Source organism: Pinus tabuliformis, chromosome X, assembly GCF_031772625.1.
Source record: "Pinus tabuliformis cultivar Carrire ecotype Pingquan chromosome X, CPIR1, whole genome shotgun sequence".
NCBI classification, from domain to species: domain Eukaryota; kingdom Viridiplantae; phylum Streptophyta; class Pinopsida; order Pinales; family Pinaceae; genus Pinus; species Pinus tabuliformis.
Window position 1 is genome coordinate 1,551,470,060 of NC_142308.1, and position 15,954 is coordinate 1,551,486,013.

The window sequence follows — 15,954 nt, forward strand, 5'->3', positions numbered from 1 at the left end:
AGAGTCCTGATAGGAATGCCAACTCTTTAGAAGACCAAGGAGAGCCAAGCTCACCAAGTCCTCATCATCGACAGTAACCGCCACGCTTCCCAGCTCATCTCGACACTGAGTGAACTTCGTGAGATACTTGGGCATACTGTCACCCTTCTCGCATTTGATGTTTCTAAGTTTATCTTTGAGTGCCAGCTTCCTCTAATCGCTCTTTCTTTCAAATAGATCTGTTAAAGCCTTCCACATCAGATATGGAGAAGTCTTTCCATGTAGGCTAGACACAATGTGATCCTTCACGCCCTCCAACAGAATCCTTTGACATTTTGCGGTCTTCTTTTGCCAAACTTCCGCTTCAGCAGCATTAGTGGGCTTTGGGACATCCGTCTCTATGAACTCCCTCAGCCTGTTATCATCCAATACTACCTCCATCATGTCCTTCCATACAATGTAGTTTGAGCTGCCCTCAAGAGAATACTCCAATCGCAATCCATTGAAAGACATTGCTGCGTTGCCACCAATAAAACACTACTGCAAATTCGAATTTCCACCAACTCCAACTCAATCGCCTCGGATCTAAGATTCGTGAGAACACAATATTTCTCGTACAGAGATTGACTGTATGGGCATTCACCAGATATCTCACCTTCCAAAGGAAGGATGAATCCAGAGGCTACCTGGCATGATTACAGACTCTGCTTGAAGAAATAGAATGTAAACACTTCTTGAACAGTAGATCTGATGATCAACAACTCTGATACCATGTAGAAATTTTGAATAATTTAACACATATTCAACAGAGATTATCCTGATCATGTACTATTGCGGAATACATACACAATACATAAGCTCCTCTATGTTGATCATCAATATAGCAGCATCAATAACAATAAAACATCAAGAGCATTCACACATTAACACAGTATGTAACCCGGGGAAAGCATCTCGCTAAAAACCCCAACTATCTGTATATTAATGATTGAGACCATGTAACATTACAAAGTACAATGCTTATCACAAGCAATCCAGTACCAGCTCCACTTGTTACACACAATACAGCTAAGATCTGGTCTCCAAATCTATTCCACTGCTTGCCTGCCTCCACTGCTCAATACTTGCTCAAGAATGAATGAGAATGGTTTACCAAACTCGTATTTCACCTCCAAAGAATCACTCACACTATGTAAGACGTAAGCAGAGGCTATATTACTGGGAAAATACATGAGCAAACTCATTGGCATACTCAATCCCTTGATTGTGCAAATCCTCATGCACAACTACAGTCACAACTGATAACAATCTGATCCTCTAACACCTGTCCCTGTTGAACTGAACATGCACTGACATGAAATTGAGTTAACTAATGTATTCTATAGTTGCATTATGAGTTAATAATTAGTTTAACAACTCATCATTAGTCTATTTGCAGTTAGACTAACTACAACTAGTTTAACCAAGTCAAACTGAACACAAATCCATCAACTCCACAATCAACTCCACCAAACTGAACTGATTGAGTTCTAACTGAAGTCATGCATGCAACAACTCAACTGACTCATAAGAAAAGTGTACTTCCTTCTGACAGCTACATGGGCCACATCTGTAGCTCAAACTGAAGTGCTCCAAGAGAATAAGATCAAGTTTATAGTCCAAATATTATTATGAGACAATAATATTTGACTTTTCTATTTTGGACAGCCAGTCTAAAAATAGACTTTGATCACTCCTACTGTGATCACTCCTGCTGTGGTCACTCCTGCTGTGATCACTCCTGTTGTGGTCACTCCTACTATGATCACTCCTGCTGTGGTCACTCCTACTTTGATCACTTCTGCTGTGGTCACTCCTACTGTCATCACTCCTGCTGTGGTCACTCCTGCTGTGATCCAAAAATAGAACTTGCACCATAATTTGGCTGCGGGCCCACTTAGTGAAGGCGACTCTTTTCACTAAGCTCCATCATCTTGTTGCATTTTCAATAATGACATAACTAAAACTATTGAGCAAGTGATTGGGAATGTGAGCATTGATATAGACTATGATACCACAAGTACGAACTGGTGAGCGTGTTATAGGAAATTAACCATGTCTATTGTCATCAGAAAGAACCTCATCTAGTGACATGTACTAAAATTTGAATTTGATTTTTTTATCTTATTTTCCCACCAGCCAATAATTCATTGAATGAAGTAATTGGTTGTTGAAGCAACCACTTTCCATATTTATGGAAGTCGAGTGGTTCTTGTAAATTACTATAAAAATTCATTAGAATGGACATGTACCCATCTTGAATTGGGAATTGAATTATGGATTTATATAGGAATATGGGGAAAAACATGGTTATCAGACATCAACAAATTCATATAGACAATATCCAGAAAGATTACAAACACATAGGTACATGGAGTGGTCATTTTAGTGAGTGGAGAGTTACCATTTTTTAGTGTAAATCTTGATGGATTATTCTAAGTGTTTATATAGAGTTTTGGGTGCTCAAGTACACTTAAAAAAGTTTCAATCATGGATTGAAATATTTATGGTGTATTTTGGGCGCTCTAAAAATGAATTTTACATGCTAATTACTCACAAGAGAGATTTGGAACATAGTTTAGCAGTGGGGGTTGTGAATTCATACATGTTGGGCTAGTATGATAAGCAATGGGAAAGGAAATCACTAAGGGATTGTAGAGTAATGAAGGGATTTATATATTCATATGTTGGCTAGTTGAGAGGCTTATGCGATTTATGGATATGCGAAGCTTGGTAGGAAGAGAAGCTCCATGATATTTATTTTAAACAAGAAGAGCATATTTCACCCATTCTAATTTTCTTTGATTTGATAGTATCCCCTTATGGTATTATAGCTTGGCTAGGGGTGGCCAACTATAGATAGAATTGGTGTATCTGAGCCTGCAGTTAGGTGTAAAAGGATCCTTCCCAACTTGAAATTATAAATAAGTGATTCCTTTAACTGCTATTATTATTGTTCATTTTATCTCTCAATTGTGTTGGTAAAATAAGAGATGAAAAATGTATGTATTTTCTTGTATTGAATTTTGAATGTGGTACACATAGTAAACCCTCATACAAAACTAGTATGGCGATTTGAAGATGTTCACATCTCTCACGAGGTTCCTTCTTTTGATTCCACAATTATATGGTTAGGAATTGGGTCTGGTACAATATTAACCTTTGATATCTTATGAGGAATAAACTTTTGTTGCTACAAATTTCAGTAAAATATATTGAAGCATAAATGCATATCTAAAGTAAATACATATTAATGCATGGAAGAAATATCTATTATATACCAAGGGATAGTATGATGAATGGAGGATGGAAAATTTGGTCGAAAACTTTGTTATTGCCAAGGGAGAGTAAAAATTGCAGTCTCATAGTGAAAATGTATTCATATGATTATGAAATTTATATAAATATATGTATTCATGTAGAGATTTAAATTTATTCTCGGTTTAATCTACATTAATATGATCTTACAAGAGCTTTGGTAACTTTTAAATTTTAATTCATAATGCATAAATGCACATCTAATTCATAGCTATTTTGGTGCAAGTAATTTCTTAATTTATGGTGGGTTGTAACTCTTAGTAATTATGTTCAATTACCTAAGGATGAGGAATGTTTGAAGGTTCTTGATTCCTAGGAATTCAAATTGAAGCTTCAATTATATAAGTTCATGTGAGTTTTAGGCAATGTATTTATAAATTTTAGGTTTAGTATATGTTGGCAAGACATCTAGTTTAACTATGTGAATTTCATAAATTCTCAGAATAAGCCATTCTACGTGAGAAATTGTCTCAATGGATCAAATATTTGAAAATATCTATATGCATGTAATCACTTAAATTAAAAAATTTCTCATATATGAAGGAGAAGGTAATGCTAATAGAAACAATTTTTTGCATCTATGATCACTAGACCTAGATGTAGGGAATGTTGCTAGTAAATTGGAAATTTTCTTCAATGGAGAAAATCATGTTTAATTTCTAATTCAAATTCTCTTATATTGTTTGTGAGCATGCAAAAATATGCTCCATAGGTGTTTAAGGGAACTTGTCAGGAATTCACAAAGGAAAACTGTTATATCTTTCCAATGGTCTATAAGACCGTTAAGGGTTTGTCATGGTTTGCATGGTCTTAAAGGTAACACATTAAATGTTTGGGAGATTTTGCTAGGTGATAAATATAACAAATTAAATACAGCTGATGAGTCAATATGAAGGTTTGATGAGGCAATGTGTTGAACCTTATAGAAAAAATCAATATTGGTTACATTAGTAAAGTTTGGATTTCACTGATGGCTAATCAAATATTTGATGCCTTTGAATTCTGGATGTTGGTAACTTATCAATTTAATTATGGTGTTATTTAAATGTATCATAATTATTTTCATTAGTAAATTAGTATAATTATATGAATAGAAATATATTAATTCATCAAATAAAAATGATCGTAATTAAAGGAAAGGTGATTAATTCTTGGTGTTGAGGGTAATAATTTTCAAATGATCATATCCCAATAATTCAAACTCCTTTTTCAATATAATTTATATCTTTGGAAATTCTCTTCTCAAAATAGAGTTTTTAGTTCAATTCGAAATGTGAAAATTTGATACCCCTTACCCTAACTATGGTGCAAATGGGGTTGGATATGTTATAGGTGGTATCGCATTAGAGTTACAATGCTAGTATGTTATCGGATAAAATTACAATTAAAGGACAAAATATGTTATTGATTTTATTATAATGATGACCTATAACTAAAAATTGAATTGTTTTCCTTATATCACTAAAGAGAAGATATAACCAAGTTTCAAAAGTGTAGGAAAAGCTATAATTTCAAGATGGAAAGTTTACCTCTTAAACAAGATTCAATTGTTAGATAGAAGTAATTTAAAGAAATGAGGAATGTGGAATACCCTCTTGATATGGAAGAAAAAATGAGAAGCCTGAATGCAAGGCTCCACAGTGTTGAAGCCACGAAAATCAGGTCTACAACAAGGGGGATACCCGCCCGGTCCGGACCTTGGTTGGCAACTCCTTATCCTTTTGGCATAGCGGGTCCGACTGGGGATATGGGACCAGTTTCCCAATCTATGAGTGTGTGTGTATAGAATTGGATGTTCCTGATCTAACAGTTCCTAATTGAAATATTCTAATTCTAACTTTAATCTAATGCTATGATATTGTAATCTAATAAGCAGCAACATCTAAGTTTATACTAACTCGGGATGTAATTCTTCTATTATGCAATATAAAAAGATTTCAAATAACAACTGGTAATACAAATCATTAAGCTATTATGAGAAAATAAATCAATAAGGATGAACCACTTCGCGTAAAAAGTTATATGAAACAGTTGTGAAAAACATATCGCATAATGAGCTATTCATACATTAAGCATAAATAAATAGCTATCATCGTACAAAAGTGCCAAATGATAACTCAGGCATTCATGCATTAATACATAAACAACTAAAAACAGTATATCACTTTAACACATATGCAGAAATGGTTAAGAGATAAAAGTACCATTTATAACTAGTCCTACTCATGAGCTTCAAGCGACAATGATTTATCTCTCTTTGCTCTAACATCCACTAAGAGTACAGAAGTGCAACATCAGTAGCAAATATCAAATGCAAACATTAACAAATTGTGTTCCATTCATTCATCAAAACCTCCTCGGAGGGTGCAAAAGTGCATGTTCTGAGGACAAGTTTTTGATAAATTTCTGGACCCTTCTCTAAATGCATGAGAGGGGTTTAAATACTACTAACTAAATAACTTAATTACAAAGATTCATGATTTGGTTTGAATGACCGCCCTTTTTCTAAGAAAAAATAAATCAAACTATTTCTAAAAATTAAATCTAATATCTAACTATTTCTGCATTTGCTCCTTAACGTTGCAAGCATTCAGTATTTTCTTGAGTACAGTCGGCTGACTGTCTTCCGCTTTTGGTTGAGCTAAGCAAACATAATTGGCAAGAGCTAGCACTATCTTCTCAGCAAAATCGATGATATACTAAAGAGTCATCCACTGACTATGTGGCTTTACCGTGTATGCCCAGTAATAATCCCAGTTCAACTTGGTTAACCTTTTGGATTATGTCTACCTCTTCTTTAGCTTTATGTTTCCAGTTTGTTTTTTATCATTGCTTTCTTGCAATTTTCGGGCTTACAGGTGACAGAGCAGTTAGAGGCTTTCCTTCTCGAGCAATTTTCTCAACGATGCGTGATTTAGGCACTAATCACGCATCCGAAACTGCCTCCGTTCTTTGATCCGGGCTTCTCTGATGCGTTTTTCGCCTTTTGCGCCTCTTCCTCTTCCTCGAGTATAAAGCTCAAAAATTTGTAAAAATAATGATCTTTTGAGCTTTTGACCCTGAGAATTAAACTGTCTGTCTCTGATATCAGCATCGCTTAGTATCCATCTAACCATGGTTGTATATGAAAGATCTGTAATGGATGGCTCAGCAGCATTTTGTGAATCTACGGCTCTATTGCATGTGGTATCTGTTTATAAGGGCACCTTTTCTCTGTCTTTGAACATTGGAGCTCTACCCTTTTTCCCCATAGCTTCCTGCACATTACTTTGTGTAACTTTTATTCTTCGTTTCTGCAGTTCACAAGTGAGGAGAGAGTAATGATAATAAATAATGACAAGAAAGCTTTAAATTCCATGGATATGCAAAAACATGCCATCTGACGTAAACTGGCTCTTCGAAAAATACAAAACTATATTTTATTAACAACTGGTGTGTAATTCATTAATTATCGTTAAAGCGTGTAACCAGTTCTTAGTTCATGGAAAAACTTTTTCTTGAATGAGCCAGGAAAATCTGCGATGGAATGTTTTTGTGATTTGCCTCACAGTATCGCATTTCGCTATATCGCATTACCGCAATTTCATCGTGCTATTCTATCACAAGGTTGTTTGACCGCAACATCGCAAAGATCGCAGATCGCAATATCGCAAGATCGCGGATCGCTTAATCGTTTAATTGTTACGTGCATTTTATGCGATTTTGCAACATGCGATATGTGATATCGCATATCGACGATTTTAAGGTTTTCCAACATGAGTGTTTATTAATGCATGCGATGCGATGGAGTTCGTGTCGCAATATCGCATTTTATCATTTTGACTCATAAGAAAATGCCCTATCATTCTTGGCGCAATGCGATATTTCTTAAGGAGTGACATATAAGCACTAATTGATTTTTTAAATTTTTTTGACTAAGGGTCCCCACTTACATAGTGTTATTGCTAATACTAAATAAGGAGGGGGGTTGTTGGTGGCCACAACAATTGGCGATTTAGTTGGAAGAACCAGTTATCTCTGTTTTTTCTATTGAACTTTCTAAACTTCCAAAACATCAAAATTTTTAGAAAGTTAAACTTTATTATGGAAAGATAAAGTACATTATGCTCTAACCTATCAATGACATTTTGTTTCAACTATTTTTAACTTTGATTATTTGCTTCCTCAAGCTAGCCCTTGTATTTACATCAGTCATTACTTGGTCTTGTAAAGATAAAACAAAGTCTTCTCTGTAAACTAGTTTTAAATATTCTCATTTGTCATAGGTAGAGCCTCTGCTGCCAGCAGGCGTTTATAACCTCGACAGGGTTACCTGTTACCCAACAATGATCATATATCCTACTTAAAGCAACCTACAACTCTCAAATAAGAATACACATCCACATTTATTGCTTTGATTTTCCTTTTTCTCTTAAAGAACAATGTCTTGGTTTGATAGCCAATTTATGACACAGTCATTCACTTGATTTATAACTTTGCTGAACAAGCTGGCTCGTGATGAGACCCCTTGTCTTTTGATTGCAACAATCTTGAGTCATTGCCCTGTTGTGGTGTATAGTATTTGGCAAAGTCAGCAAGTTATAATATCTGTGATTATGATAAGCCGTCTCGTGATGAGACCTCTTATTCTTCAAGATGAAGTGTATCCTTGGGTTGTTCCTCTGAAAGTTGTGATCTCTTTAGCAGGGAGGAAGTCATTGTTTCCTTAAGATAGCTCTGGACGACAATAGTAGAGTTTTTGGAAACAACTGTTCTACAGAGAATATTTATTTTGTTATTGATACCTTTCATTGTACTGAGATAAAACAATTTCTTCACTAAAGGTTGTTTTCATCAAACTTTATGAAGTTGAAATTAGTATCATATCTAGGCTAGAGTCTTTAACTATATCTATCAATAATAAAGATCAATTTTCCAAAATATTTGCTATTTATACAAGTGAAAAATCAAAATCTGAAAGAGAATTGGTGTCTTATTCGTAAGTTCCTAATGCAACCACTCACAACTGGTTTTATTATGAAAAGAAAAACAACTACTCTACAAAAATAGAAGAATAATCTTCTATGGAAAATATTTCTTGAGAATTTGTCCTTTAACAGGAAAAGAGTCTCTCTTACCTGCAAAATCCTGTAACACAAACGTTGATGGACCTATGACTTCTACAATTTGAAAAGGACCAAGCCACATTTTTTGAAATTTTGTATGTTTGCATTTCTCTTCATGAGCCTTGTCCCATTTTAAAACTAAGTCTCCCATCTGAAAATCTTTTCTGGTCATTATGTTTGAATCAAAAGAGGATTTTACTAGTGCTTGATGATGATCATGAGTTTTCTCATCCTGTTCTCGTTGTTCTTCTAATTTGATTATTTCCATTTGTCTTAGCTGTAAGGAGGAAGTGGGTACTTCATCAATGTATTGAACTAGAGACAAAGAGGGAATTTCCAAATGAGTCGTAAGAACCACTTCTTTCCCGTAAACTAAATTAAAGGGAGAAGTGCCGATAGAAGCTTTTTCCATTATTCGGTCTGCCCATAAAGCATATATCAAAGCCTTATGCCAATTTTTATGATTTTGGTCAACTGTTCTTTTGATAATCCTGATTAGGTTTTTATTTGTAGACTCAGCTAACCCATTGCCTTGCGGGTAATAATTGGCTGAATATTTAAGTTTGAATCCTCTTTTAAGTGCAAATTCAGTCATTGCATTTCCAGAAAAGTATGATGCATTATCCAAAATTAAAGCGGAAGGCAATCCAAACCTGGTGATTATAAATTGATCTATGAACTCAATGATATTTTCAGCATTAGCCATCTTGAGTGGAACTGCTTCTACCCACTTACTAAAATAATTTGTTGCTGTAAGGATATATCTATGCTGCTTAGAAGAGTGAGGAACGATCTCACCTATTATGTCCAATCCCCACTGACTGAAAGGTTGCTCAATGCTAACTGGCTGTAGTGGAAAGGATGGCTTCTTTTGTCTTCCAGCAGTAGTTTGGCAGACTTGACATTTCCTCACGTAACTGTGCGAGTCTTTAAATAATGTGGGCTAGTAATACCCTGCGCACGAGATTTTATGTGCAGTAGCATCTCCAGCATAGTGTCCGCCTGCTGGCCCATCGTGGAGTTCCTACAAAACTTTTTCAGCTTTAGAATTCTCAAGACATCTAAGAAGAACAGAATCATAATTTATTCTAAAAAGAATATCATTTATGAGCTGATATTGTTTGGCTTTCAACCATAGAGCTCTTTTCTTAGTATGATTGATGTGTGAAGGAGCATACCCGTTCTTAAGATAATAAATGATATCAGCATATAATGACTCTGCATCGTTTAGGCTTACCTCGCACATTTGTACCTCTGCATATGGAATTTTAGAAACTTGCGATGCTTCAGCCAGCATTTTGCAAAAGCCTTGGCCTCTTAAAATGTTTGCTGGTTTAATCTCAATGTCATATTCCTGTAAGGGAGTAACCCAATTGGCCCTTTTCTCACCCACATCCTTCTGTACTAGGAGATTCCTTACTGTTGGAAACGGTACTATAATTTTAGTATGGGTTTTGAGCAAAAAAGGTCTAAAGTATTTGACCGCTTTGAAAACAGCATAACCCTGTTTCTCCACGTCTGAATATTTAATTCAGTGCCCTGTAAATTTTAATTGAAAAAAACAATTGGGGCTTCCACTTTTTCTTGATTTGCTTGAGTGAGTATCGCAGCATATGACCTATCTGACTCAAATGTATATAAAATAAAAGGCTCTGAAAAAATCGGGGTTGCTAAAGATGGAGCATTAATAATAGCTTGTTTGATCAGGTTGAATGCTTCGTGTTCATCTTGGCCCCATTTAAAATTTGAGTTCTTTTTAATCATGGCTTGCGAAGGAGACACAATTCGTGAAAAATCTAGAACGAATCTCTTTACAAAGTTGATCAGACCAAGGAAAGATTGCATGGATTTTTTGTTGTGAGGTAAGGATATTTCAGAAATCTCTTTGATTTTGTCGGAATCGATCTGAATTCTGGATTTTGACACTATGAATCCTAGAAGTTTTCCTTCACTTAATGCGAAAAAAGGTTTCTTTGGGTTAAGTGAAATTCCATACCTTAAACACTGTTGGAAGATTTGTTTTAAATCTTTAAGATGGTCGCTTCATTTCTTGGAATACACGGTTATATTATCCAAATAAATTACTACAGATTTATTGACTATACCTTTGAATGTGATGTCCATGGCTCTCTGGAATGTGGCATCAGCGTTAATCAAACCAAATGGCATCTTTTGATATGCGTATGTGCCCCATTTAGTTCTGAATGTGGTTTTCAATTGATCATCAGGATTTACCAACACTTGATTGTATCCTAAAAATCCATCCAAGAAAGACATTAATTCTGAGCCCACCACTGCCTGCAATATCTCTTCCATAGGTGGTAAAGGAAAATTATCTTTTTGGTAGGCCTTGTTAAGGTTTTGAAAGTCAATGCAAATCCTAATATCTCCATTTTTCTTTCTAATAGGTACCATATTGGAGACCCATTTAGAATGTCTGACGGGAAAGATTATTCTGGCTTTCAATAACTTATTGAGTTCAGTTTTTATCTGATTTTCTAAATTGGGATGGATCTTTCTCAGCTTTTGTTGGACAGGTTTTTCATTATCGATCATGGGAATAGTATGTTGGATGATGGAAGTGTCGTATGTTTTGAGTCCATCATAATTCTAGCCAAAAATATTTTTGTATTGTATCAAAAGACGAATATACGCTAATTTTTCTTCAGGGGCTAGGCCGAGACCTAGATTAATGTTTTGTGGTTTGGCATCGGTTCCTAGGTTTACTAATTTGTAGTTCAAATTTGAACTTTGGAGTTTTGAATTGGTAGACCTTTTAAACTAATCTTTCAAATCGTACAAGTCTTCTAACTTGACTACCGACTTAGGTATAGCATTGTTTGTGCTATCTTGTTGCAATTGTCGATCATGTTGGTTTTCGTCAATTATTTGATTGGAGTAGGATCCTTCAGATGTGAGGAAATTTATGATATTAGGATCGTCGTTAAATACTCTCCAATTTGTGATGTTATCAGGAATAGATGGTCTAAAGATTAATTCTATTGAGAATCTATCTAGACTAAAATCTTTTGAAGGAATAAGCTTAGAAGCTACGTTAGCCAAAAGGTCCGTACTTGCATTTTGGAGTCTGGGAATTGAAGAGATATTAAATGCTATAAGATGCTCAGTCAGATCTTGAACTAAGGATTGATAATGTTTTAAATGACCTGATAAGCAATGTATAGTATTACGTACCTGTCTGACCACAATCTTAGAGTCTCCGAAAACTTGAAGGTACTTGACGTCTAACCCGATTGCTTTGTACAACCCTTGGACCAAAGCCTCATATTCTGCTGTATTGTTGGTGCAATCAAATTCGAGTCTGCATGTTAGCATAATTTTATCTCCTTCTAGACTAATTAGAACGCATCCTACTCCTGCTCCTTCATTAGATTTAGAACCATCAAAAAATAATTTCCAAAACAAAGATTTATTTACAGGACTATCTAAAAAATTGATACATTTTGAACTATTAGTTCGAGAAATTTTTTTGACTTGGGAAAAAATAGAGTGTTCTAAATAGGGTGACGTATGCGCATTGAAATTGCTGAGGAAAGAATCTACCAAGTAATTACCAATAATGCTACTGTTATATGCTACTGGTTCATTTTCCCCCTCTAGTTCCGTTACTATGTATTTCTGATGTAGTTCTCGTTCAACTTTTATTTGATTTGGTTTACCATTGTAGGGCAGCCACATGCGCGACCAGTCAGTTGCGAAGTATCCATGAAGTTTTTCTAACCAATCCCTACTAAGAATTAAGCCATAAAATTTTGGGATATCAACAACTAAAATGTCAATAACTTGACATACCTTTGGGTTTGATGACAGCCTTATGGTTACTTGATTTAGTTCGCCAATCACTTCAACTTGAGATCGATCTAGCTGAACTATGCGCACAACGGATTTCTGTGGTTGAACGTTTAACTTGGCACATATGGACTTTGGTAAAATATTCGATGAAGCACTAGAATCCACCAAGCAATTGTGCACATTTTTATTGAAAATTTCATAAGTAAGGAGAAACGGGGGAGTATGAGATCTCGATCTTCCTCCAATTAGAGCGATGTCATTTGGATCAATCTTATTGATCGCATTAGTTGGAGGTCTTCCCATGTTATGAGAAGCTTGAGAAAGTACAGCGGCAGGCAAAGGTGCAACTGGCACAGCATGTAATTCTTTCAACATTATCTTCTATTGATGCTTTAACTTGCTCAATTCGTAAAGAGTGATGTTGGCCCTAGTCTTTTTCATATCTTCTATAATATTGTACTCCATTTCATCTGACATGATCAGTGTTTTAGATGGAGTTGATGCATCTGTCTGGACTGGGCTGGTTTGAGTCGCTTTAGATGTCGTTTTCGTTGTTGCAACTTTATCCTTTATTGCAAAGCTTGTGATCTTTGGCTTAGGGATAGTTTGGGGAGAATCAAGCTGATTTTTACTTCGTGTGCCAACTGGGAATACTTCTTGATCTTCTTCTTGTGGGAGGATGAAATCCCACATTCCTTGTAATTCTACAACTTCTTCTTCATCAGTTTTACCTTCAGTGGAAATTTTTCTCTTCCTCTTCTTCGGATTCAGCATTTGAAATAGCATTGGGTGGTTTTCAATCCGTTGAAGGGCCTCTTTTAAAAGCTCTATAGGGATTTTTTGAAGAAGTTTTTGCTACTTGCTTTTTGATGTCAACCATTTTATTGGGCATGGTCTTTAGAACTTTCTGCAATCCTTCCAAATCAAATGGATTTTTTTTTTGTTTCTTCTTAGAGTCTTCCTTGAAGGTGACTTTCTTGGATTTCCATTCCTCTATCGCAGATTTCTTTTCCAGGGCTATTATACATTTCTCTACTGTTATTGCTTCTTTCATGTTTTTGGCTAATGTTGTTTTATTAGCCCTGTCCATGAAGATTTCTATGTTTGATGGTAGAGTAGTGATATACCATTCACTTCGTACTTCTTCGCTGGGCTGGGAAGCAGTAGGAATTTTGTTTAGGATTTTATTGAAACGTAAATTGAAATCTTTGATAGGCTCTCTAGATTCAGCCCTAAGGTTGGATAGGTCATTGATTAGCATTGTTGTAGACCTGTCATCACCAAACTTGGTCAGGAATTGCTCTTGGAAGATGTCCCAACTAGTGATAGATCCGGAGGGTAATGAGAAATACCATGATCCGGCTGTTCCTTGCAGAGTATAAGGAAAAAGTCGAACAACAACATCTTCATTAGTAACCCCATTGAGATTAATGGATAGCATAAAGTTGTTTATGTGCTCTTCTGCTAGCATGCCTGCTTCGAGATTAAACTTAGGTAGCCATTTCTCAGGATGGGCCGGTATTTGACTCAAGGGTGGAGGCATTAAGACTGCCCCAGGGTTATTCCATGGAGACTGGGCCATTGCTGAACTACTAACAGAGGAAAGTGCAGAAGATGATCCCTGTGGTTGGGAAGATGAGGATACTACGATTGCAGATGATTGAGGAAGAGTTGTGGGGGTTCTAGTGGACGGATGGACAATGATCTGAAGTGGCGGAGTGGATGGTTGACTTCGCTATGAAGAATTTGAGACGGATGATGATGATGAAAGAGTCTCGCTATCAGACTCCTTAGGTGATTTCCTTGCTATTTTCCTTGTGGGAAGAGGTAATTCGGTGGGTTGAACACCAAAATTTTCACTCTTTAATCTGGTCAGGGGATGAGCAGGGTTATATTGCGAAGTCATGCTGCCTTGAGATTTATCAAACCTTTGAGGAGAAATAGAAAATCACTAAAGTTTGTGAATTAGAGATTCGACTTTAGGAGGTTCAATGGTAGATTGTTCTGAAATGTCAGGGTTTGTAGCAGCGGTTGATACTCCAGTGACTTATAACTCTGGATTTAAGTGTAATGGAGAATTTGGGGGAGATGGTGAGGGCGATTTACTCTCAGAATGGTATTCAGATTTAGATTTACTTGCCATTCATAGTTCAAGCCCTCCTTCTAGTGCCAAATATGTTGAAGCCCCGAAAATCGGGTCTACAACAAGGGGGATACCCGCCCAGTCCAGACCTTGGTTGGAAGCTCCTTATCTGTTTGGTATAGCGGGTCTGACTGGGGATATGGGACTAGTTTTCCAATCTATGAGTGTGTGTGTGTAGAATTGGATGTTCCTAATCTAACAGTTCCTAATTGAAATATTCTAATTCTAACCTTAATCTAATGCTATGCTATTATAATCTAATAAGCAGCAACATCTAAGTCTATACTAACCCGGGATGTAATTATTCTATTATGCGATCTAAAAAGATTTCAAATAACAACTGGTAATAAAGATCATTCAACTATTATCAGAAAAGAAATCAATAAGGATGAACCACTTTGCATAAAAAGTTAGACGAAACAGTTGTGAAAAACATATCGCATAATGAGCTATTCATACATTAAGCATAAATAAATAGCTATCACCATACAAAAGTGCCAAATGATAACTCAGGCATTCATACATTAATACATAAACAACTAAAAACTGTATATCACTGTAACACATAAGCATAAATGGTTAAGAGATAAAAGTACCATTTATAACTAGTCCTACTCATGAGCTTCAAGCGACAATGATTTATCTCTCTTTGCTCTAACATCCACTAAGAGTGCAGAAGTGCAACATCAGTAGCAGATATCAAATGAAAACATCAACAAATCCTGTTCCATTCATTCATCAAAACCTCCTCGGAGAGTGCAAAAGTGCATGTTCTGAGGACAAGTTTTTGATAAATTTCTAGACCCTTCTCTAAATGCATGAGAAGGGTTTAAATACTACTAACTAAATAACTTAATTACAAAGATTTAGGATGTGGTTTAAATGACCACCCTTTTTCTAAGCAAAAATAAATCAAACTATTTCTAAAAATTAAATCTAATATCTAACTATTTCTGCATTTTCTCCTTAACGTTGCAAGCATTCAGCATTTGCTTGAGTAGAGTCGGCTGACTGTCTTCCGCATTTGGTTGAGCTAAGCAAACATAATTGGCAAGAGCTGGCACCATCTTCTCAGTAAAATCGATGATATAATCGAGATTCATCCACTAACTATGTGGCTTTACCGTGTATGCCCAGTAATAATCCCAGTTCAACTTGGTTAACCCTTTGGATTGCTTCTGCCTTTTCTTTAGCTTTCTGTTTCTAGTTTGTTTTTTATCATTGCTTTCTTGCAATTTCTGGGCTTACAGGTGACTGAGCAGTTAGAGGCTTTCCTTCTCGAGTAATTTTCTCAGCGATGCGTTATTAGCGCTAGGCGCTAATCACGCATCGGAAACTGCCTTCGTTCTTTGATCCAGGCTTCTCTGATGCGTTTTTCGCCTTTTGCGCCTCTTCCTCTTCCTCAGGTATAAAGCTCAAAAATTTGTAAAAATAAAGATCTCGTGAGCTTTTGACCCTGAGCATTAAACTGTTTTTCTCTGATATCAGCATCACTCAGTACCCATTTAACCATGGATGTATATGAAAGATCTGTAATGGATGGCTCAGCAGCATTTT